This window comes from Zootoca vivipara, chromosome 9, assembly GCF_963506605.1.
Source record: "Zootoca vivipara chromosome 9, rZooViv1.1, whole genome shotgun sequence".
Classification (NCBI taxonomy): domain Eukaryota; kingdom Metazoa; phylum Chordata; class Lepidosauria; order Squamata; family Lacertidae; genus Zootoca; species Zootoca vivipara.
In genome coordinates this window covers 39,909,034-39,924,003 of record NC_083284.1, presented here as the reverse complement: position 1 = coordinate 39,924,003, position 14,970 = coordinate 39,909,034, and the positions used below count along the sequence as shown (strand labels likewise).

The 14,970-nt window shown below is 45.9% G+C and overlaps 1 protein-coding gene across 2 annotated transcripts in view; it reads right to left on the bottom strand.

Annotated features, from left to right (window-relative positions):
- FHDC1 (FH2 domain containing 1) overlaps positions 1 to 14,313 on the bottom strand; it is a 52,098-nt gene extending 37,785 nt beyond the window's left edge. Inside the window, exon 1 of one of the 2 annotated variants that reach the window (XM_035112476.2) lies at positions 14,178 to 14,313. The gene's annotated coding sequence lies outside the window, so the exon portion shown is untranslated. Of the gene's footprint in view, positions 1 to 12,929; positions 14,093 to 14,177 lie in introns of those variants that run through there. The other variant, XM_060278661.1, reaches the window with a different exon arrangement.
- Positions 14,314 to 14,970: the final 657 nt, after the last annotated feature.

Below are 14,970 nucleotides of genomic sequence, written 5' to 3'. Positions count from 1 at the left end.
CATTGTTCAGCCCGGACACTGAGGTCCAGCTCTGAGGGCCTTCTGGCAGTTCCCTCACTGCGAGAAGCAAAGTTACAGGGAACCAGGCAAAGGGCCTTCTCAGTAGTGGTGCCCGCCCTGTGGTACGCCCTCCCATCAGATGTCAAGGGAATAAACAACTAGCCGACTTTTAGAAGACATCTGAAGGCAATCCTGTTTAGGGAAGTTTTTAATGTTTTGAAGTTTGAAGTTTTGAAAATTTGAAGTTTTATTCTGTTTTTAATGATCTGTTGGGGGGTGTAGAAATAATTATTTATTATTATTATTATTATTATTATTATTATTATTGCTGCTATAGTCTGTACTTTAAGACAAATTTGTACTTTAAGACAAATCTCCATTCACCTAATGTGTGAAAATTCAATACTGTTTAGCTTCCTTGTTTTAAATGCAACACAAAAGGTAATCTGAAAGCTTAATAGCAACTTGTATGATAAATAGATCTACACTAGCTTAATGAAAAAAATATTGAGGTAGTCTTCTCAAACTCATCATACCAACACTTAAAACCTTGTTATAACTGCATTAAAAACAAAAAGTTAATTGTAGACCTTGGACTCATCACTTCATCATCACTGCTTATCATTTACATTTCTTTCATATCATTAATATCACGTGTATGGATGCCAAGCTACAGTAGGAAGGCATGCTTTACATATTGCATAGTACTATCTAACATTGTTATCCTCAAGCATGCAAGACTCTCCACAAAAGCTTGCCATGGGAACTTGATGACTAATAATAACAGAACAATACTCCAAACATTTATTTAATTGCATTGGAATTGTTTAGCAATTTAGTCATTTCACCTTGTTCAGAGTAACATTTGTATGGAACAGTTTAGAATTATCCTGAACTGAGTGCAGAAGTCAAGGCTTCCCATGAAAGATATGTCAAGGGAATAGGAAGCCACAGTTTTCAAACTCTGAGAAATTAATATGAAATCTTGTGAATTGTCAACCTTCTGGAGTCAGGTGTTTACCAACTAAAATTCTCATTTTTTAAATTCAGATTTTAAAGGACAAGTCTGTATACAGCCATAGTCACACACTGAGTTTCCGAACCACTGCCCACATACATAGCAGGACTTGAAACTTATATTTAACCAAATGCCATTTTTCCTGCCTTAGAAAATGGTTCTCTATTACAAAACAGATTTTTAAAAAACCACCTAATTGTGTAGCCAGTTGCCATTATAAAGATTAAAACTGGCTATTTAATTGAAATGTAACAAAGTATAAAAAGAAAATGATCTTACCCCTCTATCACCATGGCAATAAAAGGAAATGCTAATAAACTGTCCACATGTGATATAGATACTCTGTATAATGGACTAATTTGTAATTCATTCAAAGTATTAATATGGCACTTTTCAAAGCCATGCTTTCACAGAGCAATGTACACAAGATGTACTGTTTAAGACACATCAGAATGGTACACATTGCTATCTATGCGATAGCTTCACTGAATCACATAAACCATGTACACTAAGGTAGTTAATTTGTGGTGCTACAGATGTTGCTGGACTACAACTCACATCATTCCCTACCATTGGGCAAGCTAGCTGAGTGCTGGTGGAAGTTGGAGTATCACAACATCTGGAGGGCCACAGGTTAGCCACCCGATTTGTACCCTTGGGGAAGGCGAGCATTGGAAAGAGATATACCGTATATTCCAGCTTATAAGATGACCCCCAACTTTTCCAGTTAAAATATAGAGTTTGGGATATACTCGCTGTATAAGAAATATGACCCGGCGTATAAGACGACCCCCGACTTTTGAGAAGATTTTCCTGGGTTTAAAAGTAGTCTTATACGCAGGAATATACAGTACTCCAGTATACAGTGGTACCTCTACTTACGAATGTTTCTACTTAGGAATGGAGCTCCATCCACCATCTTGGATGCGGTTTAGATAGGATTTTTTCTACTTATGAATTTTTAGATAGGGTTGCTTCCACTTATGAATTTTTTCTCCCAATGCATTCCTATGGGATTCGACTTACAATTTTTTTCGACTTACAAATGTGCATTCGGAACACATTAAATTCGTAAGTAGAGGTACCACTGTACTTCAATCAATCAGAAATGAGTTCTGTAACTGTGGTGCCTCCACTAAGCATTTAAAATGATACACTAGTTAGAAATTCCTGATACTGTATATATTTCACTCTAAATGTAAGAGGCAGTTTATTGCAGAAGCCATGGTCTTAATATTAAAACCCACACACTAAGAGTATTAACAATTTTGTAAAATTAATATAATTGTTGAAGACCAAATTCTGGATATTGGATGAACCAAGGATCCCCAAGCAATCCTGATATATTTCGAGAGCAGCCCAACAGTCCAACACCTGTTGGCAAAACTACGTAATGAAATTCAGCAGCATTAGGTAAAAAAAATAAAAAAATTCCATGGACACACACTGCTACTGCAAAGTCAGTAAAATAAATGATCATACGTGGAGAGGAAGATGTGTACCTTAAACTCTGCATATGTGCAAAGCTAAGAATTTACATAGGCAAACCTGTATGTCCAGATTGCCTCATACCAGTTTAATGGGAACTTTCAAAGCTCAGACAACAACCAGACAACAACCATATAATTGTACTGCCGTCATCCAGCAAGTAAAGTTGGCATTGGAAGCAAATACGTATTTTTAAATTTAGTCTTTTATGGTTTTGAAATCTGAATCATCCTAAAGTGTAAATTCATTCTCTCTTTTTAAAACAACAACTACTTTATTCTCAGTCTTTACCAATGCTTCAGTGAAACCCTGTCTAATTCAAATGATGAAGCAAAAGAATCAGATAAGGAAGAGGGCTTAACCAGGGATGTGGTAAACAGCACAACTGCATTATAGGAAAACTACAACATTTAAAGCAGTAAACAGAAAAAGGTGAATGGAAAACCCACAAGAAAACGAATGTAGCACAATTGGTAGAAAGGAAGCCAAACCAGGATTAATGCAGTTGCTAAGAACAGAAATTTTAGCAACCAATCATCCTACTTGCACTCCCTAAACATGTGTGGAGAAACATATAAAAGCTGCTAAATATTTTCATTTTAGTAACATGCAGATGGGATATCAGACACAGTTATGGCAGAAAAGGGGCACATATCATTAAACTGCCTTTCCTCCCATGGGATCCCAGGGTGGTTTATAGACAAAACACACAGAAAACAACCAATTCTAAAAATAATTAAGAGTATTAAACTATATCCATCAGCCAAAACCATTTCCATAACACAGTAATAAAAAAAGACTAACTTTGAGGCTCAATATCACTATCATTACCCGCAAGCCCAAGTGAACAGTTGTGTTTTCAGTGGATATTGGGAAGTTGTCACTGAGAGGGACAAACTAGGTTCCACAGAGAAGGAATTCCACTACTACAGAGAATTCCCTTTCTTGTGTCACCATATAATGGTCAGATAGGTTTCAGATACATCCAATGAACCACATTTTAAAAATGCGTAAGAGGTACAACTTTAAAAAAAAAAACAGGCAAGGAAAACTAACACTGCAGTCAATAGTACTAGACTTGGAACTACACAATGAGTACCATAAAATGGGAGTAGTAATTATCTGTATGGCTGTTGTGAGACTAAGTGAACTGAATAAGGGCCCATTCATGCTTGATGCAGCAGGTTTTTTGTGCCATAGTAAGAATTATGGTAGGGACCCAGGTGGCTCTGTGGGTTAAACCACAGAGTCTAGGGCTTGCTGATCAGAAGGTCGGCGGTTCGAATCCCTGCAACGGGGTGAGCTCCCGCTGCTTGGTCCCAGCTCCTGCCAACCTAGCAGTTCGAAAGCACATCAAAGTGCAAGTAGATAAATAGGGACCGCTTTGGCGGGAAGGTAAACGGCGTTTCCGTGTGCTGCTCTGGTTCGCCAGAAGCAGCTTTGTCATGCTGGCCACATGATCCGGAAGCTGTCTGCGGACAAACGCCGGCTCCCTCGGCCTATAGAGCGAGATGAGCGCCGCAACCCCAGAGTCGGACACGACTGGACCTGATGGTCAGGGGCCTTTAAGAATTATGGTGTGACACATAACTATGCAGTTGTGACCGTCATGTCATCCAGGTACATGTCTACTAGATGTTTAGAAACTTGCAAGCCATACTTTAGATCATTTCCCCCTGCATATAGCATATAGCAAATGCTTGCCATGACTGTCTCTAAGTCAGGGGTTGGCAAGGTTTTCCGGCCATGGGCCAGATCATTCCCATGGACAATCGTCTGTGGGTCGGACATGCACAGTGCAATGCCGGAAATCATGCCTGCGCATGTCCGCAGCACTGGAAATCGCTTCTGCGCATGCCCGGAAGCCGAAAATAGCACCTGGACAGAAGCGATTTTCGGCGTCTGGGCATGCACAGACGCAATTTTTGGCATCTGCGTGTGCACAGATGCCATTTCCAGCACCACTCAGCGAGTCCCTGCGCCACACCGGTTTAGCACAGCCTGCGGGGGACTTGCCGAGCAGGTGGCTCATGGGCCAGTTAAATGGCCTCCGTGGGCCAGATCCAGCCCATGGGCCGGAGGTTGCCTATGCCTGCTCTAAGTGATTGACAATATCACTAAAGAGTTTTTCTTGTATGCTTTCTCCTTTCCTTTGAAGAAAGCTATCGGAATAGCTCAGTTGGTGGAGCATCAGACTCTTAATCTGAGAGTTCTCAGTTCAAGCCCATGTTGGGCAAAAAATATTTCTGCATTGCAAGGGATTGGACTAGATGACCCTCGTGGTCCATTCAAACTCTACATTTCTATGATTCTATTGAATGGTGATACTTTCTTTATTAGTGTCCAATTTTATCATAGGCAAGTATTAAAGCAAGGGCAAAGCAATTTATGTTAACTTAAAGATGAAAATGGGACGCGGGTGGTGCTGTGGGGCTTGCCATCAGAAGATGGTTCGAATCCCTGTGATGAGGTGAGCTCCAATTGCTTGGTCCCAGCTGCTGCCAACCTAGCAGTTCGAAAGCATGTCAAAATGCAAGTAGATAAATAGGTACTGCTACAGCGGGAAGGTAAACGGCATTTCCGTGTGCTGCTCTGGTTCGCCAGAAGTGGCTTAATCATGCTGGCCACATGACCTGGAAGCTGTACGCCGGCTCCCTCGGCCAATAATGCGAGATGAGCACCGCAACCCCAGAGTCGGTCGCGACTGAATCTAATGGTTAGGGGTCCCTTTACCTTCAAATATGAAAACACCATCTGTAAATCAAGTCTGCTATATGATAGGTTGCATCTCAGTGGCAGAGTTTACTATGCTATGCTATGCTATGCTATGCTATGCTATGCTATGCTATGCTATGCTATGCTATGCTATGCTATACTATACTATACTATACAATACACATACAATGTTTTATTGGGGGGTGATGTAAGTTTATCAAAGCAGTTTCTTCCCCTTGATAGTTTGGGGGGGAACTATTTTACTATAGTGGCACATGGTGCTTCCTTCCACAAGTATGAGCTACTAGGATAAAATACTGAAAACTTAAGATATCTTTCCACAGTAGTTGGTGGATTCCTGATTTTAGCTTTCTTAATATGGTTTTTATTGTATGGGGTTTTTGCACTATTGTTCTAACCTAGTCTGATATTTATGAATAGAGGTATAGAAATATTTTTATAATATTTTTTTTTAAACACAACACCAACACACAGCAGTGTTGTTGTGCAGGGATGCACAACAGTGGGCTTTTTTTCAGTGTCTAAAGGTACACAGAGCCAAGTTACTAAATTGATGGTAACCAGGAACCAGTTAACAGACCTGAAGCAGGATCCTTATCCTGTAACTTGTTAGATCTAAAAATTCAACTTCAATACACGATGAAATATGGATTACAAGGACCAAGAAGTTGGTTTGAGGCATATGGTGAAATTAAAACCATGCTGAGCAAAAAAGGCATATTAGCAGGAGTTTTACTCAACTGTGCATAACAGACATAGGATAATAAGATCACAAGCAAGTCTTAGAGAATAAAAAGCTTGCAGCAGAAAGAGCACAATTACTATTCTGCATTAGCACAACAATGTAGTTCTTTGTTACAGGAATACTGAAAGATTACTAAAACTTCCTGGGAGTGGGGGAGACAGAATGAAGATGTTGGATTAAAGGTAAATACATACTGGACAAAGATCATCTATAAGAAAAGAGGTTTATTTTGGATTGCTGGGATATTTAAAAAATGAGTTTGATTCTTCAGATTATGCAATAATTATAATGAAATATATCAAGGATTTGCCAGCATGGCAAATGGCTTCAGAAGCTATACAAATTCAAGACATCCACAGAAATGGATATTTTCCCTTATTCTGGTTATTCTCCATGGCTGAAACTCATCTCATCTTTTTCTTTGCAAGTCACACAATGTTGGCGTTTTTAAATGCAATTCCCAGTCACTGCAAACTTCCATGGGTTTGTGCCCAATTGCTGAAGGGTGCTGGTACTTAACCATCAGCTCTAAAATATGTTTTGAAGAACCATGTTGCTTTTTAAATGAGATTACTGCCATTGTTCCAAGACTGGCTTCTTTGATCTACAACTAATGCATTCAAAAACAGAGTAGGGGTGCTTGACAACATGCTACTTAATTGAGAAAATCGTAAAGAGTGGTTAAGAAAAAGACATCTAACTTAGGACGTTTTGTTGCAACAGGGAGGACTGAATTGAAGTTACCTTCCACACTAGACTGTCTAGCTTTCAATATGTGCATTAATTAAGTACGGTAACCATTCTAAATGTATCACACACATACATAACATTCACAGAAGCCCAGTAATCCCAAATTACATCTCATGTGCAAGATAAGTATGAATGCTACAAATTATTCTCTGCTCTGTCCATCAGTAAAGGAAGCAGGTAATGGATGATCTAAAAGGAAGTGATTAATACATTCATAATACTGCACTGATGCGCAGAATGAATAGATGCAAGAGGTTGAGGGAGGAGAATCCTTTATAGTCAAGAGGAGAGGACACAAAACACGCCTCCTGAGCAGCATCATAGAGTGGCAAAGACAGTGGGAAGTGGCAAGAGAAGCCACTACTTTGTTTAATAATTCTATTCTACACATCACTTCGATGCAAGTTTTACAAATTGAATTGAAAACTGCCTTCTATGTACATACATAGCTTTATGATACAATTGTGGAAGAATTCTCTCTGAAGCTCCTCTGCCCCCACAAGAGCTGAGAAACAGCAAGGTGAGAAAGAAGATACGGTATCTACGTACATACCCACAGCTTTCAGTGGTTATTTGGGCACCATGCACAATTTGCAGTAAGTTCTTTCTGCAGTATTGCAGCCATTTTTCTTGGCACAACTAGAGAATTGCCAGGTTTTTGGAAACGGTAAGTTATGGTAGTAGTGAAATCACACATGCAAGATACCCACAGATGGGCTTCACCATCTCCCCCACCAAAGACACACCATTCAGACAAGAAGCACAATAAATGGTAGTAGCTTCCATACATATGGATTTGCTATGGTCACATGCCTAACACTATTTCACATGTTAGGTACTTTCTGTTTCCTCGGGGATTGTGTGAACATCCTCAGAGGAGAAGACTAGAAGACATAACCTATTCTATTTTAAGACTGACACCAATATAGGTTTTATTTTTACTGTAAGCTGCTTTGACACATTTACATCTCTGACTCACTCCAGGTTTGTTTGTTTTTTTAAAAAAAATAAAAAATAGGATAGGAATAATAGGGTTGTAGAGTTGGAAGGGGCCTTGAGGATCATCTAGTCCAACCCTCTGCAATGCAGAAATATGCAGTTGCCCCATATGGGGATCGAACCTGTGACCTTGGTGTCATCAGCACCATGCTCTAACGGTACGGACTGAGCTATCCAGTTGTCAAATCCACATAATGCCAGAATTTTCAAGGAAACCTAGAGGTTATAATAAAAATGAATTTAAGCAGACACAGATGAAAATCTGACTGTGGTATTTCAATTCCAGATTCTGTAGCCAATTTTAGATTTGGTTAGGCTTCTCCTGGTAAAACATTTCAGAGAACGAAATTGACTATTAAAACAGTACAACCCAATAAATTTGCTTCCAGAACTATATTTGAAGTATCTTATTTCAGTTCAATTCAGGTTTGAAACAGGCATGTTTCTTAGTCTTGCTGAAGGTTCACTTTAGATAAAACATCCAATTTTTGTTTATTGCAGGGTGTGTGTATATATAAACACAAAAAAAACCCATGCATGCACACAGTTGTGTCAGTTGTATCTGCTTTAGGCAAGGGTGTACTTCATTGTGGCACAGCACGGAAACCCAACAATTGGAGAAGGAATTACATGGTTTTATTTTGATGCTCGTTTTACCCAAGGTCTACCTTAAGGCAAATTCACCATACAGTCCCCAGTGATTCAGGAAAATGAGACTTATCAAACTACACAGGAGCCTGGAAAACTATTGCTCAATTTGCTTCAGCAGGTGTCTCCTACCCTGTAAGCAAGTACGAGAGTAAAACTGGAGGCTATTGCCACACACTTTGCTGCATGTGGGATAACAGCCTGAACAACCAGTCTGAAAGGAACTGGCGTTTCAATTCTAAGAGGTCTTAGGGTTGGTTCCCATACAACCCAGGTGTTCAGGTTACACAGGTGGGGTACAGTAGTGAGCCTCACATAGGGCCCTGCTTTACATTAAAGGGTGTGAGTGAATGCTGGGCGGCCAGGAGGGGGATGTGCATACCCAAGGCTCGCTCTCACAGCACCATCATACATAGCATATACACACACACCTGTGTTCTGCACAAAAAAGATACACAGAACTGCTTTGCAATGTAAAAGCTGATGCACAGTGGCACAGTTAGGTTATTCTGAACTCTGGAGAGGAATGGGGCACTTTCCAGCTGGTAACGTGTATCACTTCACTTGCTTCAAAACTGTGGTGTGCTAGCTCTGCTATGTTTGAAGAGCCTCTCTGCTCCTCCTCCTTAGTGGGACCAAGGACCTCTGTACTGATGGTACCACACCAGGGGAACTTGAACACCTTGCTGCAAAAGTGACACACAAGGCTGAATGGAATCACAGAATCATAGAATTGTAGAGTTAGAAGGGACCCTGAGGATCATCTAATCCAACCCCCTGCAATGCAGGAATATGCAGCCAGGGATCGAACCTGCAACCTTGGCATTATCAGCACCATACTCTAACCAACTGAGCAATCCATACATTTAAAGCACATGACTTTCCCCAGAGGAACCTGGGAACTGTGGCTTGGGGGCAGGGGGCAACAGATTCCTGCATTCTTTGAAGGAAAATATTTGCTTTAAATGTATGTTGTGTACACAGCAAAGATCCCTTTGAGTACATTATGCCAAAAGTGCTAGAGGAACAAGACAACTGTGCAATGGAATGGTGCTGCTTAGAATATGCAAGACCAGTTTATACTTTATTATTTCATAGAGACAAGACTAATGAGAGAGAACAGAATTCCAGTCTAAAGCAAGTAGACCATCACCAGGTTTAAGCAACAAATTACAAATAGTTCATTCGTCTGGGTCTGTCTGATAGTAATTAACACCAGGGATCCATAGACAAATTGGGATTGCTCCAGAAATAAGCTACATTTGCCTTTTCACCATTTGTTTATATTCTTCCAAACAAACAGGCTACCATTAAAATATCTGTAAAATAAAATAAAAGGTCTACTCAGCAATATTCAGCTGTATTCAATATAAAGCGAGCATAGGAGGCAGAGATCCTGCCACAAGCAATGAGTGCAGAATAGACTCAAGTCAAAATACATGCTTCCATATCAGAACTGTGATGTCTTAAGTTTCATATATAACACAGCCTTTCAACTCAGTACCCCAATAACATCATCCATACAAAATGGGTAAAGAGAGCAACTAACCAGAACTACTGTTATGCATTAGCAGGAGCTCAATAAATGGCACTTGGAATCCTACTCCTTCCCAAAAAGAAAGGAACACAAGCCTGTTTTGCTTAGCATACTAAAAGATATAGCCCAATCCTATACATTTAAACTGGGAATAAAGTCCATGTTATTTCCATGGAAAAGCACTGAATCTTTCCATGCAATGCTAATGCTAATTGTTCCTTGCCAGCAATTCACATAATACTCCATTGCTCAGAAGCAAATCCATTGCTGGCAATTTTCAGTTTCTCATTGCTGAAAACCACAATATTGTACTACCGTGTTTCCCCCTTTTTAAGACACCGTCTTATAACTTTTTTTACTCAAAAAAACAGACGGTGTCTTATTTTCAGGGGATGCCTTGTACCTTAAGGCCTCCTCGGAAGGGCCAGGCCACTGGCTCGGGGTGCTGCTGGGCGCTCTGCGCGGCACCGAGGCGGCAGGCTGCTGGCTCGGCGCTCCGCCCAGCGCTGCTGGGCGCTCCGGGCGCTCGGCGCTGCAGACCGCTGGTTCCGGCGGCGGGGGGCAGGCCTCGGGCAGCTCTCCCCCCAAAAGAAGAGGCCAGGCGCTGCAGGGGGCTCCGAGCGCTCGGCGCTTCGGAGCGCTCCGCTCTGCAGCCGCCGGCCTCGGGCAGCCAAACAAAAAGAGAAGAGGCCAGGCGCTGCAGGGCGCTCCGAGCGCTCGGCGCTTCGGAGTGCTCCGCTCTGCAGCCGCCGGTTCCGGCGGCGGGGCGGCAGGCCTTGGGCAGCTCCTCCCCCCCAAAAAAAAAGAAGAGGCCAGGCGCTGCAGGGCGCTCCGAGCGCTCGGCGCTTCGGAGTGCTCCGCTCTGCAGCCGCCGGTTTCGGCGGCGGGGCGGCAGGCCTCGGGCAGCTCCTCCCCCCCAAAAAAAGAAGAGGCCAGGCGCTGCAGGGCGCTCCGAGCGCTCGGCGCTTCGGAGCGCTCTGCTCTGCAGCCGCCGGTTTCGGCGGCGGGGCGGCAGGCCTCGGGCAGCTCCTCCCCCCCAAAAAAAGAAGAGGCCAGGCGCTGCAGGGCGCTCCGAGCGCTCGGCGCTTCGGAGCGCTCTGCTCTGCAGCCGCCGGTTCCGGCGGCGGGGCGGCAGGCCTCGGGCAGCTCCCCCCCCCCCCGCAAAAGAAGAAGCCAGGTGCTGCAGGGCGCTCCGAGCGCTCGCTGTTTCGGAGCGCTCCGCTCTGCAGCCGCCGGTTCCGGTGGCGGGGCGGCAGGCCTCGGGCAGCCCAAAAAAAAGAAAAGAAAAAAAGAGGCCAGGTGCTGCAGGGCGCTCCATGCGTTCACTGCAGCAACAGCAGCCGGTTCCAGGCCCCTCTGGCTGGCTGGGGCGCTTGGCGGTCTCGCATGGAGGTATGTCTTATTTTCGGGGGGTGTCTTAGATTTCACTAATGATAAAAAATGCTGCCATGGCTTACTTTCTGACTACGTCTTAAAAAAGGGGAAACACGGTAACCAGGTGAATATTACTTCTGGTAGCACAACTACTGAAAGCAAAATGATGTGTGGATGTTATTGGTGATTTTGCTGCTGGCATCTACTGGCAGGCACCTGTAACCTCAGAGCACCCTCTTCTCAAATGTTGCTTTCCAAAATTGAATTTGCAAAGTTGGAGAGAATATCCTCCCCAGAAGCCTATGTACAACTCTCTTTAAAGAAGATGCTGAGATATAGTGACACACTAGTTTTCTTTGGGGCTACCACCAGTAAGCCACTAAAAGGATGGGGTTTCAGCACCTTGAATTAACCTTAAGATACCTTCTGGAATAAAAAAAGAGTTCTCTTAAAAGCAACACACTTTGTATAAATCAGACCAAAAGAAATATTATAGTCCTAGCTCAAGCAATTAACCCAAATGTCCCTCTGGCTAGCAGCACAACATGCAATTTAAGGCTACTGGAGGTTGTAAAAAAGCATGTTTTTGCAACAGGAAAAAAATACACCCCACCCTTAAATATCTGAAAAACAATTTTAATTTCTCTTTTGCTTACAGTACTTGCAACCTGCACTTCACCAGCTAAAAGGCACCTCCTCCGTGCTAATAAAAGCAAAAGTGGAGGGGGCATGAACTCGGAAGAATAGAATTGTCTTGTCCACCCAAGACCACCCAAGAGGGGCTGGGCATGAAAATGCGACTACTAGTTGATCATTAAGAAAAAGGTTCACCTAAGTTTGCCCCGCTCCTGGTTTGGTTAACAATCGTTGCCTGGATGCAACACTTGAAATTGGAAACTCCATTGTTAGCCCGTGTTTTATAGGGAGTGTGGTGTGATTTAACAAAAAAAACCAAAAACCGAGACAGACTCTTCTCCCTCCTCGAGTCCTGGCCCCTACTTTTGGATGAACGGCAACAAAAGTGTAAAACGCCCCTTCCCTCATCATCACCCTCCCCAGCCTTTTTATTATTATTATTATTATTATTATTATTATTATTATTATTATTATTTCTTAATTGCTTGTTTTGTTTCAGGGCGGATCCTGGAGGGGGGGAGAAGAAAAGAACAGGCCAATTAAAAATAACAAGCCCACCGCCAAGAGAGACCAAGTTGGAGGAGAGCTCTTCTCTTCAGATGGGGCGAGGCGGCAGCCTAGACCAGATTGCCGCCCCCTCGGGAGCCGCGGCAGCCAAGAGACCTCGGCCGCCGCCAAAGCAGCCCAGGCGGCGGCAGACGCCCCGAATCCCCCGCTGCCCCGTGCGCGGTCCCAAGACCTCCGCCTCCCGCCGGCTCAGGAGTTCCCACACTGGCGTTTCCTTAGCTCGCCCTCCTTCTCCCGTAGCCAGAGCTCCTTTCCCCGCGGGCGGCGGCGGCTGAGGCGTCCTCCTCCTCTCCTCACACTCCTTCCTCGACGGGGTGTGAAAGAAAAATCGCCCCCCTCGCCCTCTCCGCAGCCCTATTGTTTTCCCGGCGCGCTCCCCAGGGCCCTGTCCTCCTCGTCGTCCCCCCTCCCCACACGAGCTCCTCAGGCACCTTGCGGCGGCGGCAGCGGCTGCTCCAAGGTGGCCTCGGCGCTTTGTAATCAGATCTCCGCCGTTTTCCTCCCCTCACAGCCCGAGGGAAGCGCGCGAGGCTGGCCGGGCGGGGGGGGGGATGCGCGGCGGGAGACAGAGCGGAGGGTGACTCCCCGGGAAAGGACACCCAGCGGCAGCTTCCCACCGCCAACTCTCGCCGCCAGCCGGCCAAGTCCTCCTCTCACGTGCGCCGTCTCGCTCGCTCGCTCTCCCGGCCTCACCCCGCGTCCAACTTTATGGTTCCCAGGAAAAGGGCAATAAGAGCATCGCGTTTGGCAGCCTTAGGTCAGCCCTGAGGAGACAAGAGGCGGCCGAGGCGGCTGCAATCAAAGGGTCACCAATACGCGGCGTATTTTAAAAGTGTGGAGAGGGCGCGGGGGGGGGGGAGAGGTTTCTTCCTTCCCTCCCTGTTTCGCTTCCACCTCACACTAATTGGAGCGGGGGAGAAGCAGCTACAGACTTCCAACTTCAGCAAAAAGAAAATTATCTTTCAACGCCCGGAGAGCCAGGCCGAGGCTGCTGCGCTCCTCTGCCCTTGCAGGGTCCGCTCAGCCTCCCCTCCCCTTTCACGCTCGCCAGCGGAGTCGCGCGACCCGGCGGGCGGAAAGCCGCAGATCTCCTCCTCGTAACGCCAGCAAACATTTCTGCTGCCCTCGAGGAGGACCCAGCAGACCCCGAGCGAGCGAGGAGAAATCTGGGAAGGAGATTCACCCGGGGGGCGCCCAGGATCCCCGGAGAGCCAGCCTGCTGCCGTCTAATCATAATTACAGCAGCCTCTGCCGGGGCTCAGCGATGAATAGGTTTTAAATGGGCCGTGGGGAGGGGAGGTTTCACGGCTTCTGTTATTCTAGAGGACCAAAAAAAAAGCCGGGTCCTCCCTCGTCCAAGGCCCCGTGCCCGGATTTTAATTTCCTCCTGGACACCTACAGATCGGATTACTAGATTGCAGTGCCCAGGATGTCGCGCGGGGCGGGATTGCTACCAGGTCGCAATTTCGAGGAAAGCAGCTCCGTGGTCCCATGGAAGATGCGCACCGAGACACCCCTACCGGGATGAAGCGAAGGGGCGGGGAGCGGGTGTGGGAAGCCCCCGCTTAGCCGCACAGGGCTAGAGAACCTGTCCCTGGAAAGAGCCACTGCCGCCCCCCCCCACCCGTCTACGCGTCGCCTTCCCAGACGGAGCGGGTGCTGCTGCTGCCTCGACTTACCCAGCCCCCCCAGCTGTGTGCGCGCCGCCCTCGGCCACCCGGGACTCCTTCGCGGACTCCGGAGTCCTTCTCGCTGCCTGTCCAACTCTTGCGAAGAGAGAGCTGCTGCGCCGCCGCCGCCTCCCCTGCTCTGCCTCCTCCCTTCGCTCTCACTGCGGCCCGGGCGGAGGAGGGAGGCGGCACCGCGCAGGCGCGGCGTTAGGCGGGGCTGTTTCAGGTAACGCCACCAGCCTGTTCTCCGAGTCAAGCCGAAAGGCTGGTGCTGGGGACATTCTGGCTATATAGGTTCTTTTCTTCCTCCTCCCAGCCTCTCGGTTCGACCAGGCTCCGGTGGGAATGAATGGCCAAAGTTGAGAGGCAAGCAAACCGTGGTGCCCCGGATGCGAGCTGGGAGTTTTATACGGAGAGGACCTCCCATTGAACTCAGTGGGGCTCTCAGATCCTACACTGGGGAGGAATAGGTCCCCACTGGACTCAACGGACCCTTACAGATCCTGATTTGGGAGTGGGTCCCATTGAGCTCCATGGGGCTTGCTTCTGAGTAGACCACGTCTACAAGGGTCATTGAGGCAGGCAAGTACAGGGGGAAAGTTCTGGAGGAAAGCTGGGGTCACAACAGTCTCTATAGGGCAGTGATTGGTAAAGAGAACAGAACAAAAGAAGCCAGGCCCATTGTCTGCACACAAGCAAGCCTTTTTGCTGCTTCATGGTAAAGGTAAAGGTAAAGGTAAAGGGACCCCTGACCATTAGGTCCAGTCGTGACCGACTCTGGGTTTGTGGTGCTCATCTCGCG